We start from the raw sequence: 27,552 nt of genomic DNA on the forward strand, positions 1-27,552 counted from the left end.
TTTTACTAACTACCAGAAATAACATCCTTTATTTTAAATAAAACTTTCTAAATGATGCCGTATTTTCACTTTTCAAATTTAAGAAATCCAGCGAAATGTCTTATTTTTCATGGTTGTAAGGAACTAATCTAATAACCATATATATCACAGATAATCTGAAAAATCTATTTGGATGCATAATCAAATATGTCGTTGTTAACAAAAACTTAAATTAGATAATAAAAAGTATTATATTTTATAAGTTTTATATTTTATATTATATAATGTATACCCATGCATGTATTTATGTATATATATATAATATATTCTATAGAATATAATCTATTCTATTTTTACATCAGAGGCTTTATAATCCATTTCCTATGAAATACTGTTGTTGCTGTTGTTTTTTAATAGCCTTAATAGTCAACAACTTTTGCCTACATCAAAACTTTTGTTGAATAAAAATATAACTTGGAAGACAAAGAGCCTAGAGTTAATTCACGTATATAGGTAAATCGAAGGTAAGACATACACAAAATGGTTAAAGACTTAAAATAGTTCAGTTATGTACATTTGTACTTATGAAGCTCCTTTTGGGGTACCTGGGTGGCTCGCTTGGTTAAGCATCTGACTTCAGCTCAGGTCATGATCTTGCAGTTTGTGAGTTCAAGCCCCTCTTTGGGCTATGTGCTGACAGCACAGAGCCTGGAGCCTGCTTCCAATTATGTGTCTCCTCCTCTGCCCCTCCCCCAGTAATGTTCTGTCTCCCTCTCTCCCTCTCTCTCTCTCTCTCTCAAAAATAAATAAACATTAAAAAATTTTAACTTATAAAGCTCCTTTAATATCAGATAAATGTAAGAACAAATTTAGTCCAAGAAAAAAAATATATAAATAGGTTACTGAGCATTGCACAAAAAATATGAAATAATTTACAGTGTGATAATCATTTCAGGTACATTAAAAAGTATTAGGAATTCAATTGATTATTTTTATAATTATATGTTATTTATTCTTAAATATGTCTGTGTAAATGGGAACTAAAATGTAAAATACTAATTCTGTAAGCCTACGTGTATTTTTACAAAAGTTCTTACATGAAACATTTGTACAGAAAATATGGAATAAGGAATCAGTATTTTTGCTTAAGAAGCTATTCATAATAGAGTATATGTATTGGAATAAATGTTTACCAAGAAGTTTTAGTGTGGCATTTTTGACTTTTGAAACTTTAAGATTATCTATAATATCTGCAAGAAGTTCAAAATGCTTGAAATGGTTTTCACTACATTGATATAAGGTACTCTTTAATTTAGAGTCTCTGTAATTAGCTATTGAGACATAATCTTTAATATATCATATTTGGTAATGTTAGAAAATGAAAAGTTTAAACTGTACAACATCAAAACTTTAGTTGAAAGAGATTGTCACCTGAGTTCCAACATAGTTTTTGAAATGATCCAACTCTGTATGTGTTTTAAAAAAAACATTGGCCTCAACTTTTTACCCATGTGCCTTAAAATCACAACTTATTTAGTGTGGTTCACTATGATGTGAATATGACATCAAACTCATTTGTTGAAAAAAAATTTTTCCATTTAAAAGGCAGTTCAGAGACCCTGTAAAATTGCCTTATTCTGCAGCCCAGCTCTTTTCTGGAAGCATATATTGGAGCATATAAACACGGGGATTATAGCTATATGGCATAGGTATTTTTCACCTTATCCTTTTTTTAGTCTTTTACAACTTATCCACAAAAGCATAATTATATAAATTATAATAAAATCATTAAAAATAATTTCTTAAATAATAGAAAAAGAGTATCTTTGGTCTCAATGAAACAGGAAATTTTGAGGTTAAAGAAAACCACAAAGGGAGCAAGCATAGAAGCAAACATTGCCATGATTATCTACATGAAATTACTGGGCCAGATAAGTAACTAAAGCTGATCTGTGTTTTATAGCATGTAAAACTTTCTCAAATTATGATATAATTATGCTTGATTTTTAAATCTAATTTGAATAGTAGATATTGCTTAAAACACTTAGAAACGTATAGATTTACATACCAATATTGGTGCTGTAGCTTGTTTATTTATGTGGTATTTAGAACGTTAAATTTATAATCCTTAGCTTTCTGCTCTTTAGCGATGTAAGGTACCTTCAAATGTTGTAATAAGTATTAAATGAGAAACTATTTGACATGGTAGAAATAGAATAAAGGCTCAGGAAGTAGATAAAGCCTGGGACATATTAGTGTTCAATAAATTATAGATATAATTATGAAGTTGTTTTTATATTCCTTTTTGATAATTTAGAAATCTGAAATTCTTAATTTCATAACTATTTGTGTAAATACTTCTGGAATAATGCTAAGGCTATTTTCCTGTAGACATAAAAATGTAACTCCAAAGAGTAAGCAAAATACAACCCAGCATCCCCTGAACTTCAAACTCTACAGTCTTTCTCCTTTTTAAAAAAAAAAAAATTTTTAAATGTTTATTTTTGAAAGAGAGAGGAGGGGAGGGACAATGAGGGAGAAAGAGGGAGACATAGAATCTGAAGCAGGTTCTGGGCTCTTAGATGCCAGCACAGAGCCCAGCACAGAGTGGTGACATCCTGACCTGAGCCGAAGTCGGACATGTAATCGACTGAGCCACCCAGATGCCCTATATAGTCTTTTTCCTTAATCAAAAATACATTTGAGTGCAAGCTAATGCTGTGTTTATGGTACAAATTGTATGTTCTATGTATTCTATGTTTTACATTTTAAAATGCAAATAATAATGAAAAATTGGGATTTTATTATTTCCATTTCCATGTTAGTGGTAAAACTGATTTGCAAAAAAACCCCAAAAAACAAAAACAAAAAACAAGTCAAACTACATTTCAACATAGCTCTCCCATCCTCAATTTTTATTACTTCTCATTTATATTGAAATATTGAAAAACTGAAGTCTATGTAAAAGTTAAATTTGTCAAATTTATTTGTTAATATACTTTCAGTTGGCTCAGATATTCTTTCTCTTAATTTTGATGACATTATTTCCCTGAACCTGTCAAGAGAGGACAACCTTAGTGTTTAGCTATTGTTTTAAGTTCAAATGTGAAGTTTTTTTTTTTTTTTTCCATGAACCCAATGTTATTTACCAATATTCCCTGAGCACATAGTTTAGGGCTATCAGATACATCTCAGGGAGAAGAGGCTGAAGGCCAGAGGACAGTGATAGGGTGAAGGAGAAGAAAGGGACAGCAAGGATGGATGGGTCCACACCCCTCTTGAGGTGTCCTCCAAGGGCTCACATGTATTCCTGAGGAGAGGGGGAGGTGAGGTCTCATTCACGATTTGGGCTTGGATACACCAAGTCCAATGAGTCCAGCCAGCTCTGTCATGCCCAGGGCCATGCCTCCATCAATTTTGGGTCAGAATCCAATGCAATAATATATCTATTTATTGTAAAATAGAACAGGCATTATTCTAATAGGTCAGTAGAAATACTGTAATGAATTTTGGAGAATATACTCTTCAGTGTAAGAATAGACCTGTCTTTGACTAAGTTTGTTTAGACGCAGTAGTCCTCAAGCAAGATGGCATCACTCCCCTAAAGGGTATTTGGGAAAGCATGGAAGCATTTTTTCAATGATGTACTTGCAAGGATATTTCATGAAATTTTTTGAACAGGGTCAGGAACAGTAATCCTCTAATAAGAGGGGCATTCCTATATCAAGAATAATGGTCTCACACAAAATGCCAGAATCTTTCCTCTGAGAAACACTAATATGCAGTATATATATGTATTTTTTGGTTTAGAAGTGTGGTGTCAAGCAAATGACAGGAGTTAGAATAAAATATGAAACATCTCCATGAAGCTATAATACAGGAGAAACTGTCAAGAAGAGATAACAGGGAAGAGTTACAAGTTCTAAGAAGAGACAGTAAGATGTGGAACTTCCTGGAAAGTGAAATAAAAGGAAGTTGAAGACCAATGACTTGTTTTAAAATGCAACTTTCTGTAATGAGGGGAAGTCAAATGATTGTACACTATAAGGCTTAGCACACAATAATCCCTTAATAATTGTGCATTAATGATAATAATGGCCATGGGTGGAATAGAAGATAAATTTTAAAACCCACAAGGAAATATGAAGTAATGTATTCTACATTTAAATGTCCTATGAAAAATGCTTCATGGACATTTTTACAATAGGATGGTTCCTTGAAAAGTCTCTGTTTAAGGAGTTGATGCATCCCTTGTATTAGAATTTATCTAATTATTGAGAGTGCTTAAAAGGAATGTAGCCTTGTTTTATAATACCTAAAACAAGAGGATTATTATTAGCTTTAACAACTGCATTTGAGAATAAGTAGAGCAGAAATACTGATAGAATTAATCAAGGAATTTTGGTTGGTTATCTTAGATTTTTTTCCCCATACCTTCCTTTTCTGACCCTTATGCATAGTCACTCATGGGTTCCCATTTATCCCATTTCCCAGAGAACAATCTGATAAAGATCTTAACATCTCAGCTTGTTGGAAACATTATCAGGAACAACTTTAAAGTTCTGTAGAACTGGATACTGACATTCTGTAAGCCAGGGTTTCTCAGTCACCAAACCTCTAACTACTGTCCTGTGGTTGCTTTCCTAAATACTGGATAGTATGTCAGGGCTGACTAGGTTTGCTAGTGACTTATATCTTAGAATATATCAAACAATGGTAATGTCCTTTATGATCTTGGAGATTGAAGAGAAATATATGCATAATCCTTTCGGTTTGTCTCTATTTCAATCAAGCTAGGGAATGTTCAACTAGTTTGGTAAGTGCATAAATAAAAAGTTATATGTAACATAGGTCTAACATACACAGAAACTATGCATTTATCTATGAGGCTAGCACTCTACAGAAGATATATTTCTCGGTGATAACATTTAAAAGGGGTAATAAAATCTCTTTTTGAGAAAAAACAGATATTAACTACTCCTGTTTTGATATTAAGGGGGAAATATATTTTTAAAACCCCACGTTCATTTTCTGGGCAAAATGTATTTCTAGGAAAAAAGCAATGGTCTTTTAATTGAAAGGCATGACTTAAACGTTGGGGTTGAAACCATTTTTTAAAATCTGGACCCTTAAAGACATCATATTCTCTTTATTTAAAATGAATGATATATCATAAAGTTAATAGCTTTTCTATTGGGAAAGCCTCCCCGTGTCTCTCTGATGTAGTAGTGGCCATAAGCAGAGTTTAGTGGGCTAAGGACAAGCACATAATTCCAAAATTATCTTACCATTTCTTCCTTAGTTTTAGATTAAAATATTCTATATAGGAACAGAAGAATTCGTGCTAACACTGCTTATTTTTGCTTTGCCCAAAACATCCAACAGAATGTTCTATAGGCTGAAATCAGACTGGAAATCTGGTACTAACAAAATATTGAAGACAAAACAAAACCCTCTTCCCTTAATTCCTATAAACCTTATATGCAATCCCAGATATTGTTGGAGGTGAATTTTAACTAGTAAATTTTCTTTTCCCTTTAACATAATCTTTGCCTCAAATGTAATTATTTAAAAAGACATGGGTAGATAAGTTCAAGTTAAGCTATAGAGGCCTACTTGGACTGTACTTTCTAAGCCCACACATTTGATCTACAGTAGTGGAAAACCTGGCCTCAACATAAATAGTTGCAAACCATTGAAATAAAAATACAAAATTTTTATTTTGTATTTACAAAATTTACCAAAGTACTAAAAATTAAAGTTGTCCACTTAGTAATGAAGTACATGCCAGTTTACATAGGAAATTCCACTCAATTTATTTTACAATGAGTTTTATTTTTCTAGGATTCATTATTAAGCATCCATCCATCTTTACTTTCTACATTTAAAACCAAGTAAGAGACAAAAGTATTAAACAGGTACCAATAAAATTAGGAGTTTTAGCATTGATGTATTGACAAAAAGATCAAGAACTTGGCTTACTTTAATTTGTGGCCACAATGCCCTTCCTAATAATTCCACCCGAATAAAAAACAATCACTCAAAACTTCAAGCCTGTTCTTTGCAAGGAGCAGAGTTTGCTACTGTTACCTTACACTGTGGGGCAAGAGCACACTTGATCACCTTCAAGTGTTCACCATGAACATCTGAGTGGAAAAGACATGTGTTATGTTTCTAAAGGAGACCTTAATCATGAAGTATTGAAAACACTGTATTGGACCACAGAATAAAATGTATTAATTCATATAAATAATATTGTTGGGGCACTCATAATGTACCAATTACTTTTTTTGTGTGCTTGAGAAGCAGCAAACTGGACAAAATCCCTACACTCATTCAATTTATATTCTACTGACAGAAAGGTATATATTGCATACATAAAATAGAAAGCTTGAGCATGGCAAGTGTCAAGGAGAAAAAAATGAAGTTTTGTATGATGATATGTGATGTCTCCAAGGAATGGCTGAAATTATTGATAGCATAGCTAAGGAAGCTCTCACTGCGAAAATGATCTTTGAGTTTAAGAATTTAAGGTAGTGAAAGAATAAGCCTTACTGATATCTGGAAATAGCAAATGCAAAGGCTCTTCCAGAGATTGGGAGGATGCAAATGTGGAAGAATAAGGTGTTAGGAGATATTTCCAAGGAAACAGTAGAACTAAGTCAGCAGCACCTTAAAGGACAGAATAACTGAATCTTCTCTGAATAAGAAAGGAAGCAACTAAAGTGTAAGCAGGGAAATAACAGTCTAACTTGCATTTTTATAGAATGCATAGAGTTCAACTTCTATGTTGACAATAGACCAAAGAAACATAAGGATGGAAGCATAGAGACACTGAGGAGCCGACTAAAAAGATCATGAGTGACATATTGGAGCTTGAAACAGAGAGGTAGCAATAGAGCTGTTGAAAAGTAAATTATGTTCTTTACATAAGTCCAACAGTATTAACTGCAGGACATTTTTGAGGGGAAAAGAGGGAAGAATGCAAGAAAAACAGAATTGGTTGGAAATTAATGGATTAACTTTATATTAGAAAAGGAAACTTCAGAAGCCTACTAGAAACTTGTAAAATTTTCAAGTAGTCAGTTGGGTATGTAACTCTAGAGATTCTAAGATGCCTGGCTCAGAGATATAAATTTAGGAATCATCAATACACAGATGCATGTAAAGACTGCTATCAAATGACATAATTTAGGGAATTAGCATAGACATCAATATTAAAAGGCCAAAAATAGAAGTCTGGAGAACTCCAGTGTTAAAGAATGTGTAAATAAAAGTAACTCTGCAAAGGAGACTGAGAAAACGCAACCCAAAGAAATGATGCATATTTAGAGTCCTGGAAGCCATGTGAAGAATATGTTTTGATAAGAGAAAATTATACTATTTTCATGTAGCTTGTATTTCAAGCAAGATAAGTATTGAAATTGAATGCTGTATATAATAAAAGAAGATACTGTTAAGAGCCATTTTGGTTGCAAAAGTGATTTAAACAAGTTCAATGAGAAAAAGACCAGATGAATTTGAAGCATAATCAAAACAACAAGTCTTCTCCCCACAAGCCTAACTGCCAAGCTAAGTTGGATAACAAAGAATACATTTAAAGGTCAATATCCTGTGCACTAAAACTATATCACTGATGAAATAAATTGAAGATGACACAGAGAAATGGAAAGATATTCCATGCACATGAACTGGAAGATTATTAAAATGTCCATATTACCCAAAGCAATATATAGACTCAATGCAACCTCTTCAAAAATTTACAGAAAGAGAACACTCTGAAAATTTATGTGGAACCACAAAAGATCCTGAATAGCCAAAACAATACTGAAAAAATGCCTCAGATTTGAAGGCATTATATTCACTAATTTCAAACTATACTACAAAGCTATAATAATCAAAACCATATAGAACTGACATATAAAAACAGACATAGAGATCGATGGTACAGAATAGAGAGCCCAGAAATAAACACAAGCATAAATGTCAATTTATGACCCACCAAAAAGTCAAGAATCTATAATGGGGAAAGGATGGTCTCTTCACTAAATGGTGTGGGGAAAATTGGACTGCTATCTTACACCATTCACACAGGTTAATTCAAAATGGATTAAAGACTTGAATGTAAAAACTGAAACCATAAAAATTTAAAAGAAAACATAGATGGTCAGCTACTTCACACTGGTCCCATCAGTGAATATCTGGATTTCACTTTAAAAGCAAAGATAACTGGGTGCCTGGGTAGCTCAATTGGTTGAGCATCCCACTTTGGCTCAGGTCATGATCTCATGGTCAGTGGGTCTGAACCCACATTGGGCTCTGTGCTGACAGCTCGGAGCCTGGAGCCTACTTCGGATTCTGTGTCTTCCTCTCTCTCTGTCCCTTCCCCACTCATGCTCTGTCTCTGTCACAAAAATAAATGTTAATTTTTTTAAAAAAAGCAAAGACAACAAAGAAAAACAAGTGGGACATCAATTGAAAAGTTTCTGTACAGCAAAGGAAACCATCAACAAAATAAAAAAGCAAACCACTAAATGGAGAACTCATAAAACACAATAGCAAAAAATCTGCTTTAAAAAATGGACAGAGGACCCAAATAGATATTTTTCCAAAGAAGATATTCAAATGGGCACTAGGTACAAGATAAGCTTTTGAACATCACAAATCATCTTAGAGAAGTGCAAATCAAAACCACATTGAGATATCACCTCACACTTGTTAGAATGGCTGTTATAAGAAAGACAAGAAAAATTAAGTTTTGGCAGGATGTAGAGAAAAGGGAACTCTTGCACACTATTGGTGGGAATATAAATGGTGTAGTCACTGTAGAAAAAGTATGAATTTTTCTCAAAAAATTAAAAATAGAATTGTCATATGATCCATTCATCCCACTTCTATGTACTTAGCTGGAGAAAACTAAAACATTAATTCAAAAAGATATGGATGTCCATTGCAGCATTTATAGTAGGCAAGATAGGGAAACAACAGTGTATCAGCAGGTTAATGGATTAAAAAGTACGATACACACAAAATGGAATATTATCCAGCCATAGGAAAATGAAATTTTGCTGTTTGTGATAACACGTATGGAACTTAAGGGAATTGTGCAAAGCGAAATAAGTCAGACAAAAACAAATACCATATGATGACATTTATATGTAGAATATAAACAACAAAACAAATGAACAAACAAAACAAAAATCATAGATAGAGGATGGAATGGTGGTTGCCAGAAGAGAGGGGGCAAAATATGTGAAGGGGGTCAAAAAGTACTTCCAGTTATAAAATAGGACATGGGGACTACTATACATCATGCTCACTATAGTCAATAATATTGTAAAACGTAGTAGGACGTTGCCAAAAGAGTAAATCCTAAAAGTTAAGGTAATATGATGGCAGATGGTAACTAGACTCACTATAGCGATTATTTTGTAATGTATACAAATATTACGTTGCACAACATGAAACCAGTGTTATATGTCAATTACACCTCAATTAAAAAATGTTTATAAAGAAATACTTCTGTATTTCTGTGACAGAAGAGCACACATGTGCAAGGGAAATTTCCCAGAAGATAGAATTAGTTAATTTGAAAACAGGTCAACAGGAATACAGACTAAACCTCTCTAGAGGAGGGGGAAATGATTACAAACCTAGAAAAGTATACAAGAAAAGCAGGACACAATGAATATATTTACCACGTGTACAATTAGAGCCCTAGGGGTACCTTGGGGGGTGGTTCTCAGTCGGTTGAGAGCCCTACTCTTGATTTAGGCTCAGATCATGATCCCAGGGATCATATAGATGTGGTAGATGGAATTCTAAAATGCTCCCCCAAGATTCCTGTCTCCTGGCGTGTATGCTCTGTATAACCACTACCCCTTGAGTTTGGGTGGACTCTGTGAATCTGAAGCTATATTTACATCCTTGTTTATGTTACATTATTTGATAAAGGTAGTGGGATAAACACCTTTATAAATATGTTATGACATATAAGACTCTGTCATACTAGAGTTAGAAGGAATTATTTTGTTGGTCTTAATGATGTAAGCTACAATGTTAGGACCTGTGGTGGTGGGTGGGGGAGGGGGCATGTGGCAAAGAAAGGGTAGTCCTTTGCCAACAGTTTGCAAGAAAATACTAAATACTAAAACTACAAAAAAATGAATTCTACTGGCATTTAGTGAGCTTGAAAGAGGACCTAAAGTCTAAGATGAAAATGCGGCCAACTTTTTTATTTAATATTGACAAGACCCTTAGCAGAGGACCCAACTAACCAATACTCAGACTCTTGACCCGCAGAAAGAGGTGGGATGGTAATGGTTGTTTTTATGCAACTGTGGTAATTTTTTATTCACCTAAAGAACATGAATACAATATATAGGAGTATACATTTTAGTGTGTGCATGTATATATTCTCAAGCAAATGAAGTATTTCATTAGATGTCCTATGAAAGATTCAATATTCTAAAAACTACTAGTTTATCATTTTGCTCACTACTCACATTTGGCAATTTCCTCTTTTACAACCTGACTTTACCATATTGACTTAACAAAAACCAGTTAAATGGACACATTAACAAATCCAGCTGTCTATAATGGCCAATGATTTATGAAGTGGGCAAGTATGAAAGCTTTATGCAACTGACAGCATTTATAATGGGTTGTTATAATCTTATCCAATTAAAAAATGTTTCTTGGTGTGTTTGAGTATCAACTAAATGGAATAAATAAGCAATTGCAGAGAGTGACACAAAATGAATGAAAAGTAAACGATAGAATCCGTGAGGAAGCAGAAGCCTTGAAGTGTAAGAGTGCAATAGAGATTAACAGAACACAAAGAAGAAAAAAAATATGATTATAGTAATAACCAGTGAAAGAACTAGGTCACGAATAGAGCAACATCCTGCTATTGGGGTATTAGACCAGCTTTCATATTCAAAGATCCTCCATAATATACCAAATAGTACATAAAATTCAAGTTTTTAACACGTCTAGTTTGAAGTTTCATAAACATTCCTCTGTGTAGTCATTCAGTGAATCCCCTTTAACAGTGTTTGTAATTTGCTTTTACAATACAATAGAACTAAACACAAAATAAACTATGGGGGAAAAGGGAAAATTAGATGAGTAAGCAATTAACACAAGCAGAAGCACATATTAGAAATTAACACAGGAAATCCAATCCTCCTTGTAAAAAATGCAAATTTAAGCAAGCATGAGAGCATTTTAAAGTTCAAATTAGCAAAGATGTAAAAATAATATAGTATAAAATTTTAGTCTGTGTGTGATAGATGGTGACCTTTATACTTCTTTCAGTGACAAATTACCAAAATAATAATTCCATATTTGACCTAGAAATTCAACACACTTGAATTGACATAAAGGGCTACACACTCAAATCCTCATAGGAAGATTGGACAGTGCCAGGCATATGACAGTGGGAATAGTGAAATGTTCATTAATGAATCCTGAATAAAGGGATTTAAATTCAATTATAATAATATTTTTGGAATGATGTCAGTGAATATGGCAAAGTAAAGACCTCAAAAATTCTTGTCATTTGTAAAAGCAACAAGAATACTGGGAAGAAATTTGTCAGAGTCAACTTTTTCGGAACTCTAGAAATTAACTGAAGACTCGCCAGGATCTGAGGCTTGCTTATGCAAGGAGAACTGATGAATCTCATTTTCAAGGGAAAATTATGTCATTCAAAGAAACAGGATATTATTTCCCATAGGAAGCCCAGATGTTGTCTTTAATAGAAAAAAGATTTAAACCAACAATTTTAATATACAAAAAACGGAAGGAAACGGTCTAAAGACTTAAGGAAGATATTATAGTAATGTTTCAGCAAATAGAGAATATCACAGAAAATAGAAATTATAAAAAAAGAACCAAAAAATTTCTAAAGTTGAAAACTACAATAACTAAAATTTAAAATTTAATTAGACGGCACAGTATCAGTTCTGCATAGATAGAGGAAAGAGTAAGCCAACTTGAAGAGGAGTCAATTGAAATTATTCAGTCTGAGGAACCAATTTATTTTATGAAGAAAAATTAATAAAGTCCCAGAGTCCTGTGAAAATTAAGTGTACTGATAGGTGCACAATGGGAGTTCCAGAAATAGAATATAGAAAGGGAGGAACAAAAAAAAATGAAAAAAATAGCTATGAAAATTTACAAAATTTAGTGATAAATATTAATCAATGCATCTATGATTTCAATAAATTCAAAGAAATCCATAACCAGACACTTTATAATCAAACTGTCAAAAGATAAGACATAGAATCCTGAAAGCACAAAAAAGAGAAGTGAGTCACCACATTCAAGGGCTCCTCAATAAGATTTACAACTAATTTCTCATCAGAAATTATGGAAGCCAGAGGCAGTGAAATGATATATTCAAAATGTTGAAAGAAAGAAAAAAAACCTGTCAACTAAGAATTCTATATTCAAACAAATATTTTTTTAAACAGTAAGAGAGTAATTAAGGCAATCAAGACAAAAACGAAACTAATCTTTAAATCTCCTGATATAATATAGGAGCTTCTTTGGGCTCAAACAAAAAGACACTAGAGAGTATCTGAAATTCATTTAAATAAAGAAAATACAAGGAACTACATAGGTTAATCAACAACAGTGTTATTGATTTTTTGTTTATAAATTATTTTCCCTTTTATCAGATTTAAAAGACAACTGCATAAAGCAATAATCAGAGATATGCTAATGGAAACACAATGTATAAAGACATTATATATATGAACATAAAAGTATAAAGTAAACAAGAGGGAATTAAACTGTATTAGAATAGATTTTTGGGTGCTGTTGAAATTTAGTTACTATTAATCTAAATTAGATTATAATAATTTTAGGCAATCACTAAGAACACACAAAATATATAGTAAAAGAAATGACAACTGTGTTAAATTTGTATGCTAGAAAATAACAATTTATCAAAAAGGACAGTAATGGAGAAATAAAGAAACAGAAAAATATATAAGGCATATAAAAGCCAATAACAAAATGATGGACATAAATTCTACCTTTGTCCTGTGAATGGATTAAACAATGTGATTAAAAGACAGTTGGCACACCATCCAGCAACAATAGAATACATATTCATTTCAAGTGCACTTGGAACATTCACCGGGGTAGACATTATGTTATTCCATAAAACAAATTTCAATAAATTTAAAAGGATATAAATCATACAAAATATGTTCTACCACCATGGAATGTGGTTGGAAGAAAATTTGAAAAAGTCAAAATAATATGGAATTTAAGCAACAATTTAACTAATGCATCAAAGAATAAATCACAAGGAAAATTAGAAATAAATGTAGATGTATGAAAACAAAAACATATCAAAATTTATAAGATGCAGTTAAACTTCTGCTTGCAGAAAAAAAATATAGTTGTAAACACATATATAAGAATGCCTTCAAGTAATGTAGTTTCTACATAAAGAAACTAAAAAAAAGATAAGTATTTGAACAGAAATAAATGTATCCTTAGAGAACAGAAATAATAATATAGAATAGCAACAAAATCAAAATTAGCTTTCAGAAATTAAAGTCACCAGTGACAAAATTGACAACCAAGCAAAGACATGAGAAGACACAATTTCCTAAATACAAAAATTAAATAAAGTTACTGAAATAAAAAGGATTGTTGGAGAATACTATGAACAATCGTATGCTAACAAATTATATTACCTGGATCAAAGGGGCAAATTCTTAGAGACAAAAACTACTGAAACTGATTCAAAAGAAATAGAACACCTGAATAGGACTCCAGGAAGTACAGAAATTGAATTAGTAATCAAAATACTTCCCACAAAGAAAATCTCATGCCCCGATTGCTTCTCTAGTGAATTTCACCAAATATTTAAGAATAATTAATATTGATTCTTCACAGACTCTTTCAAAACATCAAGAAAAGAGAATTCATGGCATGCGTGGTGGCTCAATCGGTTAAGGGTCTGACTTTGGCCTACATCATGATCTCGCAATGCTTCAGATTCTGGGTCTCCCTCGCTCTCTGCCCCTCCACTGCTCATGCTAGGTCTCCCTCTGTCTCTCAAAACTAAATAAAAATGTTAAAAAAAATTTACAAAAGAGAATTCCTTCCATGGTGTAAATATCACTCTACTAAAACTGGATGAAGACATTATAAAGAAAACTACAGACAAATAACTCTTGTGAGTATAAACCCCCAAATCCTCAAAGTGACAAACCATATTTGAAAACACATAAAAGGGTTATGCAACATGACTTACTGGGATTTATCCCAGGAATAGTAAGGTAGTCCAACACACAAAAAATAATTAATGTACTAGACCTACTAATATATTAAAGACAAAAAAATATATGATCATCTCAATTGGTATAGAAAAAACATTTCACAAAATTCAGCAATCTTTGATGATTAAGCGCGCGCACACACACACACCAAACTAGATATATAAGGGAACGTTCTCAACAGGATAGAGGTCATCCACACACACACACACAAAACAAACAAAAACCCACAAAAAAACAATGCAGTTAACATCATAATGATGAAAAATTGTAGGCTTTCCCTCTAAAATTTGAAGCAAGCAAAGATATCTGCTGTCTCTAACCATATTCAAAATTGTACTGAAGATTCTAGCCAGGGAAACTGGGAAGGAAAAGAAAAAAAAAAGGCATTCAAATAGAAAAGGAAAAAGTAGAACTATGTCTTTTTGCAGATTTCATGATATTGTATACTGAAATTGCTAAGAAATTCACAAACATGAAAATGTACATACATACATACATACACATAATTAGAGCTAGTAAACAAGCTCTGCAAAATTGAAAGACACAAGATGTAAAGTTAATTGTGTTTCTAGGGGCACGTGGGCAGCTCAGTCAGCTAAACGTCAGAGTCTTGGTTTCAGCTCTTGTCATGATCTCCAGGTTTGTGAGTTCAAGCCCCACATGAGGCTTTGCCCTGAGAGTGCAGAGCCTGCTTGGAATTCTTTCTCCCTCTCTCTCTCTGCCCTTTCCATTGCTCACTCTCTCAAAATAAATAAACTTAAAAAAAGAAAATTTAATTGTATTTCTATCAACTAGCAATGAACAATCCACTGAAAATAAAATTAATTCAATTTACCATAGCATCAAAAACAATAAATTATTTATGAATAAATTTAACAAATGTATAACATGTATGCTGGAAACTACAAAACAGAAAAAGTTAAGATCTAAATCAGTAGAAAAATATTACATATTCATTGATTGGAAGAGTTACTACTCTTGAGAGGGCTATACTCCCAAATTGATGTATAGATTCAATGCAATCTCTATCAGAATTTCATTTGGCCTCTGTAAAAATTGGCAGGGTGATCCAAAAATTCATATGAAAATGCACAAAACTTAGAATAGCTAAAGAACTTGATAAAGAACAACCACGTTAGAGGACTAAAAGTTCCTTATTTCAAAACTTACTACTATAGTAAGCTATGGTAATTAAGATTTTGTTCTACTGGAATAAAGATAAACATACACTTCAATGAAATAGAATTGAGAATCTAAAAATAAAGTTGTATACATCTATGATCATTTGATTTTCAACAAAAGTGCTGAGAAGATTCAGATTTTTTTTTCAACAAATGATGTTGGGGGAACTGTATATCTGTATTCAAAAGATGTAATTTGGATGCCTACTTTACACCATATGCAAATTTTAATTAAACATTGAATGAAAGCCCTAAATCCAAGAACAAATTATACAATTCTTAGAAGAAAAAATAGGTGTAAATCTTTGTGATTTTGGATTAAGCAGTGGTTTCTCAGACATGACATGAAAAGCACAAGCCAACAAAAACAGATAAAAATGACTTTTTTGCTTCAAAGGACACTATCAAGAAGGTGAAAAGACAATCCTCAAAACGCAAGAAAATTTTGCAAATTCCTACTTCTTTTCAGCAACTGAACTTTCTGTACAGGACAGTTTTCCTTTTCTCTGACTGGATATATCATAAAGGTATAATATTTAACTCAATACTTTTATTATCAGCTCAGAAAAATTACAGTAGCATGACTTAGTGCCAACATAATTGGCTACACAGACACGTGCTCGTTAAGAGATTTTTTTCCATTATTGATTAAAAGGTAATGACACAGATAATTTTACTTTATTTTTTCTTCCAGTTTATTATATTAAAAGCCACAATTTTTAATCATAGTAATATCAGAGAAAATTTCAAAAATATGACTTTGGACCCCCAGTTTAAATGAATAAAACTTTTAGTTATGTAGTTTTAGATATATATTTAATTAGTTATATGAACAATAAAATTGCTAAGAACATATATTTTTCTAAACCATGAAAGATTCTAATCCTGTCCAAATTTAGGAAATAAGAAAAAAGATGGAAAGAAAAAAATTGATAAATCTAGTACTAGGTATTTTGATTTGATATATTAATAAAATATTAAAATGGAGATGCTCACATAGGTAGGAAATATAAGGAGCCAATTGTTGAAACAATGGCAATATATTTTCTTGCTACATTTACTCTATTTCTAAAGCACGTGTGAATATCTCCTTTTTAATATAACAGCCAAGTGTTACCCTAATATAAATCCCCTATATTTTCTTATATCTTTATACAACAAATCACAGAGAATCATTTCTGCTTCCATTGATTCTTCTCATCCTATACTTGAATCATCTTTCAACAACCTGAGATTTACATGTCTTTTGTCAATTTTCTATTTTCTTTCCCCCAAAATTACTAAAGTAAAATGTTAGCACTATGAAGAATTACCAAAAGGTAGGAGTACAACAAATAAAGGACCTTTCTACAAACTACTGTAAATCTTGATCAATTTTATAAAATGTACAGCCCTGATAGTATTCTGTAATGAAAATCACTTGCCCTAATTTATTTGTATCCTTTGTTTTATTCCTGGTGGTGACACTTGGCAACACTCCCTTACCCTTCAATTCCTTACCACATGAAAAAGTAATCACATTTCTCCCTTCCTTAATAAAGGCTTCATAAAGGCCTGAGAAGATCTTTAGCACAGAACAGTAAGAGTCTGCTCAGATCTCATGGGTAAGAAGCCCTGAAAGAAATCCCAACTGATACCTAGGGGTACGTTCTAATTCTAAACTAGCAACACATTTTACAATATTGAACTATGCTAAAAATTCATTTGAAATGTAAGTCAGTGCTCACAAAATATTAGCAAATCACATTGAACGATACATAAAAAGGATCACTCACTATGATGAAGTGTAATTTATTCTAGAGATACAATTTAATATCTGTAAATCAATGTGATACATCACATGAACAAAATGAAAAGTAAAAATCATGATTATCTCAATATGCAGAAAAAACACTTGACAAAATTCAACATCCATTCCTGATAAAAACTTTCAGTGAAGGGGTATGATCCCTCTAAACCCACAACTTAATGAAGGCCATATAGAAATAATCCACAGCTAACATGATGTTCAATGGTGAAAAACTGAGAGCTTTTCCTTTAAGATCAAGAACAAAACAACAATGTCCACTCTCATCACTTTCATTCAACATAGTACTGAAAGTCCTATCTATAGGAATCAGACAAGAAAAAGTAAAAGGCATCCAAATTGATAAGTTAAACTGTCTCTATTGGCTGAAAGCATGCTACTATAAATAGAAAGCCCTCAAGACTCCAAGAAACAATTAGAATAAATGAAATCAGTTAAATTATAGGTCCAAAATTAACAGCAGAAATGTGTTATACTTCTATACACAAATAATGAAATAGCAGAAAAAGTTAAGAAAATAATTCATTTATAATTGTACCAAAAATAATAAAATGTCAAAAATTAAACTTAACCAAGGAGGTAAAAGACCTATACTGTGAAAACAATAAAACACTGATGAAAGAAATTGAAGATAACATAAACAAATGGAAAGATATTCCATGCTTATGGATTAGAAGAATATAATTAAAAGATTCATACTACCCAAAGCAATCTACAGATTCAATGCAATCCCTATCTAAATACCTATAACATTTTTCATAGAACTAAAACAAAAAAATCATAAAATCTGTATGGAATTGCAAAAGACCCCAAATAGTATGGAATTACAAAAGACCCCAAATAGCCTAAACAATTGAGAGAGAACAAAACTGGAGGTATCACAATCTCAGATTTCAGCATATATTATAAAGCTATAGTAACCAAAACAGGATGGTATTGGCACAAAAATAGGCCTATAGATCAACAGAACAGAAGTAAACCCAAGTGTACATAAATAAACAGATAATGAAGATGTGGTGTGTATATATACATATATATATACACACACACGCACCACATATAATATATATATCATATATAAATATGTACATATATAATATATATAATATACATAATATATATAGTAATAGCACTGTAGGTTGACAGATGGTAGCTACACTTGTGAACATAACGTATAGAGATGTTAACTCACATTATATGCATATATTATGTGTATATACATGTATGTGTGTGTATATATGTGTATACACATAATATATGTATATAATGTGAGTTAACACATTATATACATATACATATATACATAATGGAATATTACCCAGCCATAAAAAATGAGAGCTTGATATTTGCAACAACATGGATAGACCTATTAGGCTAAGTGTATTATGCTAAGTGAAATAAGCCAGGGAAAGACAAACACCATATGATTTCACTGAAATGTGGAATCTAAAAACAAAACAAACAAAACAAAAAAGGAGGGGGGAAAACCCCATAAATACAGAGAACTGGTGTTGCCAGAGGGGAAGGAACTGGGGGGTTGGGCAAATGGGTGAAGGGGAGTGGGAGGTACAGGCTTCCAGTCATGGCATAAATAAGTCTCAGATGAAAAGTATAAGCACAGGGAGTATAGTCAATGATATTACAATAACACTCTAGGCTGACAGATGGTAGCTACACTTGTGAACATAACAAAATGTATAGAGATGTCAAGTCACTGTGTTGTACACCTGAAATAAATGTAACGTGTATCAACTGTACTTCAATACAAAATTTGGAAAACCAAAACAAAATATAATTCAAGTAAGAATATAAAATAAGCACTCCTGAGCCTTTTTTAAGTAATTACTTTTTCTGTGTTATCAGTGTCATACAAATACTTTGGGAACAAACACAGTTTTTTGTATATTCTATGTGTCTCCTAAGTTATGAATAAATGGTGAATTTTAAGTAATAACAGTAACAGCATAGTTAATATTTACAAGGTTAAAAATTAAATGATATTGTCCTGGTGATGTTCTTTCTAGCTGTCCCTTTTACAAAAATATGGGAATCTTTCTAATTTAATAGACTGAATCAAATAAGCATTATGTTGCTATCCATACAAAACATTTTCTCTATTTAGATTTTCAATTTCATTTTTCATGTGAATAGCTTTGATAGGGGTTTTCAAACATTTCTGACAACTACAATTGGTCCTTAAACTCTTGTCATCAAAGTGTCACCAATACTCAAATTTGCATATAAATTCCTATTCTCCATCATATACCATGTGAATGAAGAAAATAACTGTTTGCTTTTCAGTTGGATAAAAGCATTTCAGAGGAACTACATGTGTTATGTTGATAGCAAGATCTGGAAGACAGCTGCTGGAGATTATCACCATAAAAGCACCTCTGGGAAGGATTTAAAGACGTGTGTTTCAAGGGTGACTGTCCCACGTAGCTGACACACCACCAGCCATGGTAAGATCCACACATTCCAGTAAACAAATTTTCTAAATCACCTCTTTACCTCATGCATCTCCCATTAGCACAGCCACCTCCTTGTCATTCACACCGATGTAATGATCACTTCTGCAGCATTTACACCCTGAGCCTGACTGGCTGGTTGCCTCTTACTCAGTGGCAAGATTATTGATTGCAGATGCTTATTAAGCAAGTATGAGGCAATAAGCCGTGAGAGCTGTTGATAATTCAAGAGGCAAAGCTAGTAATTATATAGGAATCAGGAGGATTATTACATACATGGCCTTGGTAAATATGACCGATTGCTATCGCAGCGCCGGGATGACTTTTTGAATTTAAAGGTATTATTATTGATTTTTTTTGTTTTTATTGCATTTTAAATTGACAGATTTTTAATACAAAAGTCCATTCTATCCAACTGCCAGATCCTGCTACTGTAACTTGATGATTAATGGACACGTGCAGCAGTTAGGGTTTCTACTGCTCAGTCCAAGACAAAGTCATTATATTTTTTCCTCCAGATGTACTTTTCTTTCATTGCTTTCTGAATGTAACACATATTGTGCAGCAGAATTTTGGGTCATTTTACTTTTTATCTATTGGCGCTGTTGCAGTGCTTATAAAGACGCCACTTAAAATCATTAAATATATTATAGTGTCTTCTAGTTTGCACTCAGATACGACTATGTCTTCCTGACTTTTTCTTTTGTAAGTTAAATTGGTCAAAGAGACACAATTTTCAAAAGGTAAAATGTGACAAAATTATGAGGAAAACTGGATAATGCCAAAAGTCTGAAATTTGAACTTAGCAAAACAAACCCATATAGTAATTCATTATTATAAATGGTCAATATTGTGATTCTTTGAGGCATTTTAAACTGAAGAGGTAGAGAAATGTCAATTTTCTAAAATACTGATCAAATATAGTGAATAGGAGGAAGTATATATTTTATTGTATGTTCATATTCAGCACAATTTTAGTTTATCTGAAATATGCACTAAAGAAGGAATTCATATTCAGAATTGTGGAAGTTTGCAAGTTCTAAAACCAGAGATTATAACATCCAACTACACCATGGAGCAGATAAATAAACAGATCCCAGAAAAGAAAAAAAATAGGCTGATTTATATCAAAGTTAAATCTGAAATAACAATATTATTACTATTCTTATGATGGTCAACATTTTTTGACTATATGCCATATACAAACTTTATATTATCCTGACACTAAAGTAACTTTATAAAGTGGGTATTATAATCTATTTGTACATAAAAGGAAACTGAGCTAAATTAGTCATTTTCCTGAGGACAGATTACTCATAAGAGGAAGAACCAATACAATTAATATCTAGCTACAAACTTCTTGGCTTAGTTTCAGCATTATTGGTCTATGACTCTAGTATAGTGATTTTTCTCTTAAACGTGTATTAATTCATTCATACATTCATGATATATTGAAGGACTATATTATATGATAACATTCTTCTAGAATATATGGAGAGGGTGATGATAAAGATGGGTAAGATCCCTTCTTCATGTCTCTCACATTATAATTAAACAGGGAAAATACATAATCTACTGGAGTATAAAATAGAATGATAGTGCTATCAAATTTTAATGATGTAAAGAGACAAAGAATGGTAATGACAAATTTTGTAAGGGAAAATTAAAGGGAACGAGTTACACATATATAACTGTGCCTGCAAAAACAAGAGCCCGGAGTCCAGTGGATATTAAATTTAAGGTTTGGGGCACCTGATTGGCTCAGTCAGTTAAGCATAAGACTCTTGATTTTGGCTCAGGTCATGATCTTGTGGTTCATGAGATCGAGCCCCATGTAAGGCTCTGCACTGACAGCACAGAGCCTGCTTGGGATTCTCTTTCTCTCCCCCTATCTCTTTATCCCTCTCCTGCTCATGCTCTCTCAAAATTAATAAACTTAAAAAATTTAAGGCTCTTGTAATATGTCTAAAATTAGATATAAATTAGTTGACTATATATGTCTAAAGCTGTACTGTCCAATATGGTCACCACTAACCATATATGGCTATTTAAATTTAAATTAATTTAAATACAATTAAAATTCAGTTTATCATTAAGACTAACTAGATCTCAAGAGCTAAATGGGACATGGGACTACTGCCTACCATATTGGACACTACAGATATGGAACATCTCTCATTGCAGAAGTTTCAATTGGACAACACTGGTTTAGAGTTCAGAGAATAGTTCATATGTGGAGACATGAATTTGGGAATCAAAAAATGACTCAATATTTTTTCTTATTTGAGCAACTTGTTAGTGGTATGTGTTTCTGAGATAAGTTAGAGGAAAGGTTAATATGTAAGTTGTGGACTGAAAGTTTTCCATATAAGGAATATAAAATCAAATAATAGAATATTTAAAACAAGATAAAATATAACAGAATATAAGGAAATTTATAAGAATGTCAATATCAAACTTTAAATACTATTTTCCTTTGTGAAGAAACTAAATCCCTACAGCCTCCTGAATATATGTTATAATTTTTGAATATCTATTGAGGACTTTTTTTAGTATTATCTCCAATTCATATAGTTCTGTTCCTATAGATCCAAAATATCCTATGGATACTAAAATATAACCATAAACATCCTAATTCCTTTCCCAGGATACTGGTAGAGTCACCCATTCCACTTTCACATATGCACAAGAACCAACATATTTGCTGAAAATTAAGATTAGAAAAGTTTAGCTCAATTAAACCATCCAAATAACTCCATCTTAGGACAAAATGGACTGCATAAGCAATATCCTTATGTATCACATATGTAGATTTTCTTTGATCTTATCCATCTTTCAATACATTTTATTCTTCCACCCAAATCTCAAATCCCTGCTGTTACCAAGTGTAAGATTCAAATTCTCAGACCTTACTATGATTTACATATGCTTCTATATTTAAATTGCATTATTAAAAATGTAAAAAGTAAATGAAAGCTGTACCCTATTCCTACCATAAAATTAATTTTAGCTTTCTTTCTCTTTTGGGTTCCTTCTTCTTTTTTTTTTTTTTTTTTTTTTTTTTTTGCTAATTGTATTTGGAATAGTATATCTGCTATTATTTTAACTTTTTTTTAATGTTTATTTTTGAGAGAGACAGCGTGTGAGTGGGGGAGGATCAGAGAGAGAGAGAGAGAGAGAGAGAGAGAGAGACAGAGAATCCAAAGCAGGCTCCAAGCTCTGAGCCGTCAGCACAGTGCCAACGTGGGGCTCAAACCCAGGAACTGTGAGATCATGACCTGAGCCAAAATCAGACACTTAACTGACGAAGCCACCCAGGCACCCCCATCTGCTATTATTAGAATACTGAAAACGTTTTAAAATATGGATGGTTTGTTTCTTTAAAGATCCTCTGAAGGTGAGAGCTACCCTGTATGTGTGTGCGATCACTAAATCACTAAAAACAGTGCAAACATATGGCAAAAAAGCAAAGATTGTCTAAATAGGTCAGAAAAGGACTTGACAGACTCCTATAGAAAATGAAATAAGCATGAGCAAAATCTATTTCTAAATAAAATATTTGGTAAATATTCTTTCAACTGATAAAAGTATTTTAATAATTGGATTTTTCTTTCCCAGAATAATATTCTTTATTTTTTGTAAATATTAAGATATTATAAATTTAATTCATTGTTGTAAATTATGTAGACCACTAGCCTCTTCTATGCTAGAACATCCAGTAAGTACCATTCAATATACTGATAGATGAGAGGTATGAATAATTATTATATATTCTTTGGACTTATCAAACTCAAGGCAATTTCAATCCAACACTGAATGCAGGCATTTGTATTTAGATCAGATCAGCAATGTTAATTACTAATGAATTTTATAATTATTCTTCCTGAATATTAGTGACAAAGATAAGACATAAAACAAACAAAATAAATTTTAATTGTTCTCAGATTTATTCATGAACAATTATTTTGATCAAAACAATCCAACATGCTTTTCAAAGTCACCTGGTAGAAGATTCATGATTTCTGGCTAAGTGGCTGAGCAATTATATGTGTTGTTAAGACTTCAGTACCTTCGAAAGAAACCGTGTTGCCAGTGCATGTTACACTTCACCTTTGGTTTAAGATCTAACAGAACACACAACTTTTTCATGAGTTTTAGGTATGCTGTAATATTTTTTTAAATTTATCATTGAAGGATCCAGGCTTTTCTAGATATTTTCATGTTTTGTCCCTTCCACTTTCCTATTTGAATAAATCAGCCTGATAACCAAAATTATATAGATCTTATTTATCATCAGAGGAGAGGTGCAGTATATTAGGACAAAGGAATAGAGGTTTAATTAACTTTTCTTTTTTTTACAATTCATCTCCAGGTATTTTTGTTTTGTTTTGAATTTTCATTTAAATTCTAGTTAGTTAACATAAAGTGTAATGCTGGTTTCAGTAGAATTTAGTGATTTATCATTTAAATATAGCACCTTGTGCTCATTACAAGTGTCCTCCTTAATACCCATCATACATTTAGCCCATTCCCCATCTACCTCCCTCCATCAACCCTTAGTTTATTCTCTATAGTTAAGAGTCTCTTATGGTTTGCTTTCCTCTTTTTTCCCTTCCCCAATATTCATTTCTTTCTTCAATTCCATATATAAGCAAAATAATATGGTATTTTTCTTTCTCTGACTTATTTTGCTTAGCATAATACACTCTAGCTCCATCCACATCATTGCAAATGGCAAGATTTCATTATTTTTTGATGGCTGAGTAATATTCCATTTTGTATATATACACGGACTCTTCTGTATCCAGTCATCGATGACAGACATTTAGGCTCTTCCCATAATTTGGCTATTGTCCATAATGCTGCTATGAACATCGGGGTGAATATGCCCCTTCAAATCTGCATTTTTGTATCCTTAGGATAAACACCTAGTAATACAATTGCTGGGTTTTATGGTAGTTCTATTTTTAACTTTCTGAGAAACCTCCACACTGTTTTCCGTGAAGCTACCCCAGTTTGCATCCCCACCCACAGTGTAAGAGGGTTCCCCTTTCTCCATATCCTCCCCAACACCTGTTGTTTCCTGTATTGTTAATTTTAGCCATTCTGACAGGTATGAGGGAGTATCTCATCAGTTTTTATTTGTATTTCCCTGATGATGAGTGATGTTGAGCATCTTTTCATGTTTCATCATCTTTTTATGATGTTGAGCATCTGGATATCTTCTTTGGAAAGATGTTCATGTCTTCTGCCCACTTCTTAACTGGATTATTTGCTTTCTGGGTGTCAAGTTTGATAATTTTTTTATAGATTTTGGATACTAACCCTTTATCAGATATCTCATTTGCAAATACATTTTCCCATTCCAATAGACTGCCTTTTAGTTTGGTTGATTGTTTCCTTCACTGTTCAGAAGCACTTTATCTTGATGAAGTCCCAATAATTCATTTTTGCTTTTGTTTCCCTTGTCTCTGGAGATATGTCCTATAAGAAGTTGCGATAACCAAGGTTAAAGAAGTTGTTGCCCGTATTCTTCTCTAGGATTTTGATGATTTCCTGTCTCACACTTAGGTCTTTCATCCATTTGAATTTATTTTCGTGTATGATGTAAGAAAGTGATCCAGTATCATTCTTTTGCATGTTGCTGTCCAGTTTTCCTGACACAATTTAAAGAGATTATGTTTCTTCCACTGGATATTCTTTCCTGCTTTGCCCAAGATTAATTGGCCACATAGTTGTGGATAGGAATGAAGGTTCTAATAAGATGTCACATTTTAGGAAGGGACCCAGATACATATTATGGCCAAATGTTAAGTGTTTGAGAATTAAGGTCAATTATCTATCATTGTCATTATATCAACAGGGTAGACTGAATTGGTGGGATACTAGATACATCTAAAATTTGAGATAGTTATTATAATTGTATTACTAAAGCTTTGGTAGACAGGTTTTTAAAAATGTGAACTTGTTGCATGGGTATAATAGTTTCTGAGCACAAGAATCTTCTAGATTCTAAGAGTGAAGTCATTATACTTCAAGTTCGTGCTATAAACAGTCATTCATATTCATTGGCTATTGTAAAAGAGCACAAGTCTTACTTTTGGCTTACTTTTTTCATATAAAAGATGTTGTTGAAAGGATGCTGATGACAAGTTATTACATTTCTCTTCTTTAATAGTAGGTAAGATAAAGACTAGTTTGCTCTTCAGTCTTTTAATTTAAAGATTTGATGGTGGTAATGGCGGTAGCAGTGAATCTGCTGCTGCTGAAGATGTTATTTAAATTCCTGAAGCACAAACTAAAGAGTTATGCAATGCCCAAAGAACATAAATTTGGCCATTTCTGAAGCCAACCAAGATTTTTATCCTAACCCATATTTTTTGTCATATTTTTACATACATTCACTTCTTTACATAATCACTTGTAGAAAAATATGCTGTTACACCTTAGATTTAGAAATGTGGCAGTAATGTAATTAATACTCAAAATAATGAAATAATTTCTGAAGTTTTTTCTGTATCATCTTCTGGTAGAAGAACAAATCAGATTTTTTGTAGCAAGCAGGAAGTAAGAATTATTTTTCCTTTTGAGGCTCAGCACTTCAACTATTTCCTTCAAGAGTTTCTGGCAAACTATTTGGTTTAATCTCAAAAAATCTTTTTACTGAAAATGTTGATAGCTATTAAGAATAACTTAGAGAATTAGTTATTGGTATAATCTTGCTATTTAGTATTGATCTCCTTACACTATAAAGATTCTTTGAGTCAATCATCCTTTTACACATTTGTTACTTCTCCATTTTTATTTTTTTTACATTTTTAAACGTTTATTTTTGAGACAGAGAGAGACAGAGCATGAACGGGGAAGGGTCAGAGAGAGGGAGACACAGAATCTGAAACAGGGTCCAGGCTCTGAGTGGTCAGCACAGACCCCGACGTGGGGCTTGAACTCACCTACCGGGAGATCATGACCTAAGCCGAAGTCGGAAGCTTAACCAACTGAGCCACCCAGGCGCCCCATTTCTCCATTTTTAAAAAATAACTTTTACTTCGTAGAAAACTTCAAAATCAGTTGAAGAAAAATGACATAAGTGGCCCAGTATTTTTTGCATATGGTCTATAATTCTCTTATATTACACTATAATTCCATACTGAATATTCAATTAAAGTATATTAGGGGAATTATCCTTATCATTTCTTAACAAATTTTAATTACAACCTTGTTTGTCCCATTGCTATTGAAACTCACACACATATTTTCTTCAGTGATTTTTTTTTCCTATAAATATTTATTCTATTGGATTTACCATGATTTTGCTGTGTTATGCCTAGACATCTTGTGGCAAGCAAGTAAAAAAAAAAAGCAATGATTCATCATGCTGTCAGACTTGATAGAATTCTGATGCTTTATCTAGGTCTAGATATCTGATGAATAAAGCAAAAAAATAAGACATTTAATGATTTCAGTTGCCCTTTGGTGCATAGCAACATACAATTAAAGAAAATGTTCTAGTAATGTGTTTTTTTTCCTTACAGTAAATTTCTGAGCCACCCTAACTTTAAACAGATAGTGCAAATTCTTCTTCTACAAATGTGAAAATGGTGACAGTTTCTAGCAAATTACTTTAAATTTTTTATTTAAATTTTGAGCTTCCAAAATGACAAAATTATGAAGAAATATCTTTTTGAGCAGTTTTTAAAAATTTGTTTGAAATTTAATTAGTCAGAATAAGGTTTGTTTTGGAAAAAACAATTTTTCATATTACTGTTATTTTTGTATGTGTGTGATTGGTATCATAAATGATATCAAGG

The sequence above is a fragment of the Panthera tigris genome, chromosome B1 (assembly GCF_018350195.1).
Source record: "Panthera tigris isolate Pti1 chromosome B1, P.tigris_Pti1_mat1.1, whole genome shotgun sequence".
NCBI lineage: Eukaryota > Metazoa > Chordata > Mammalia > Carnivora > Felidae > Panthera > Panthera tigris.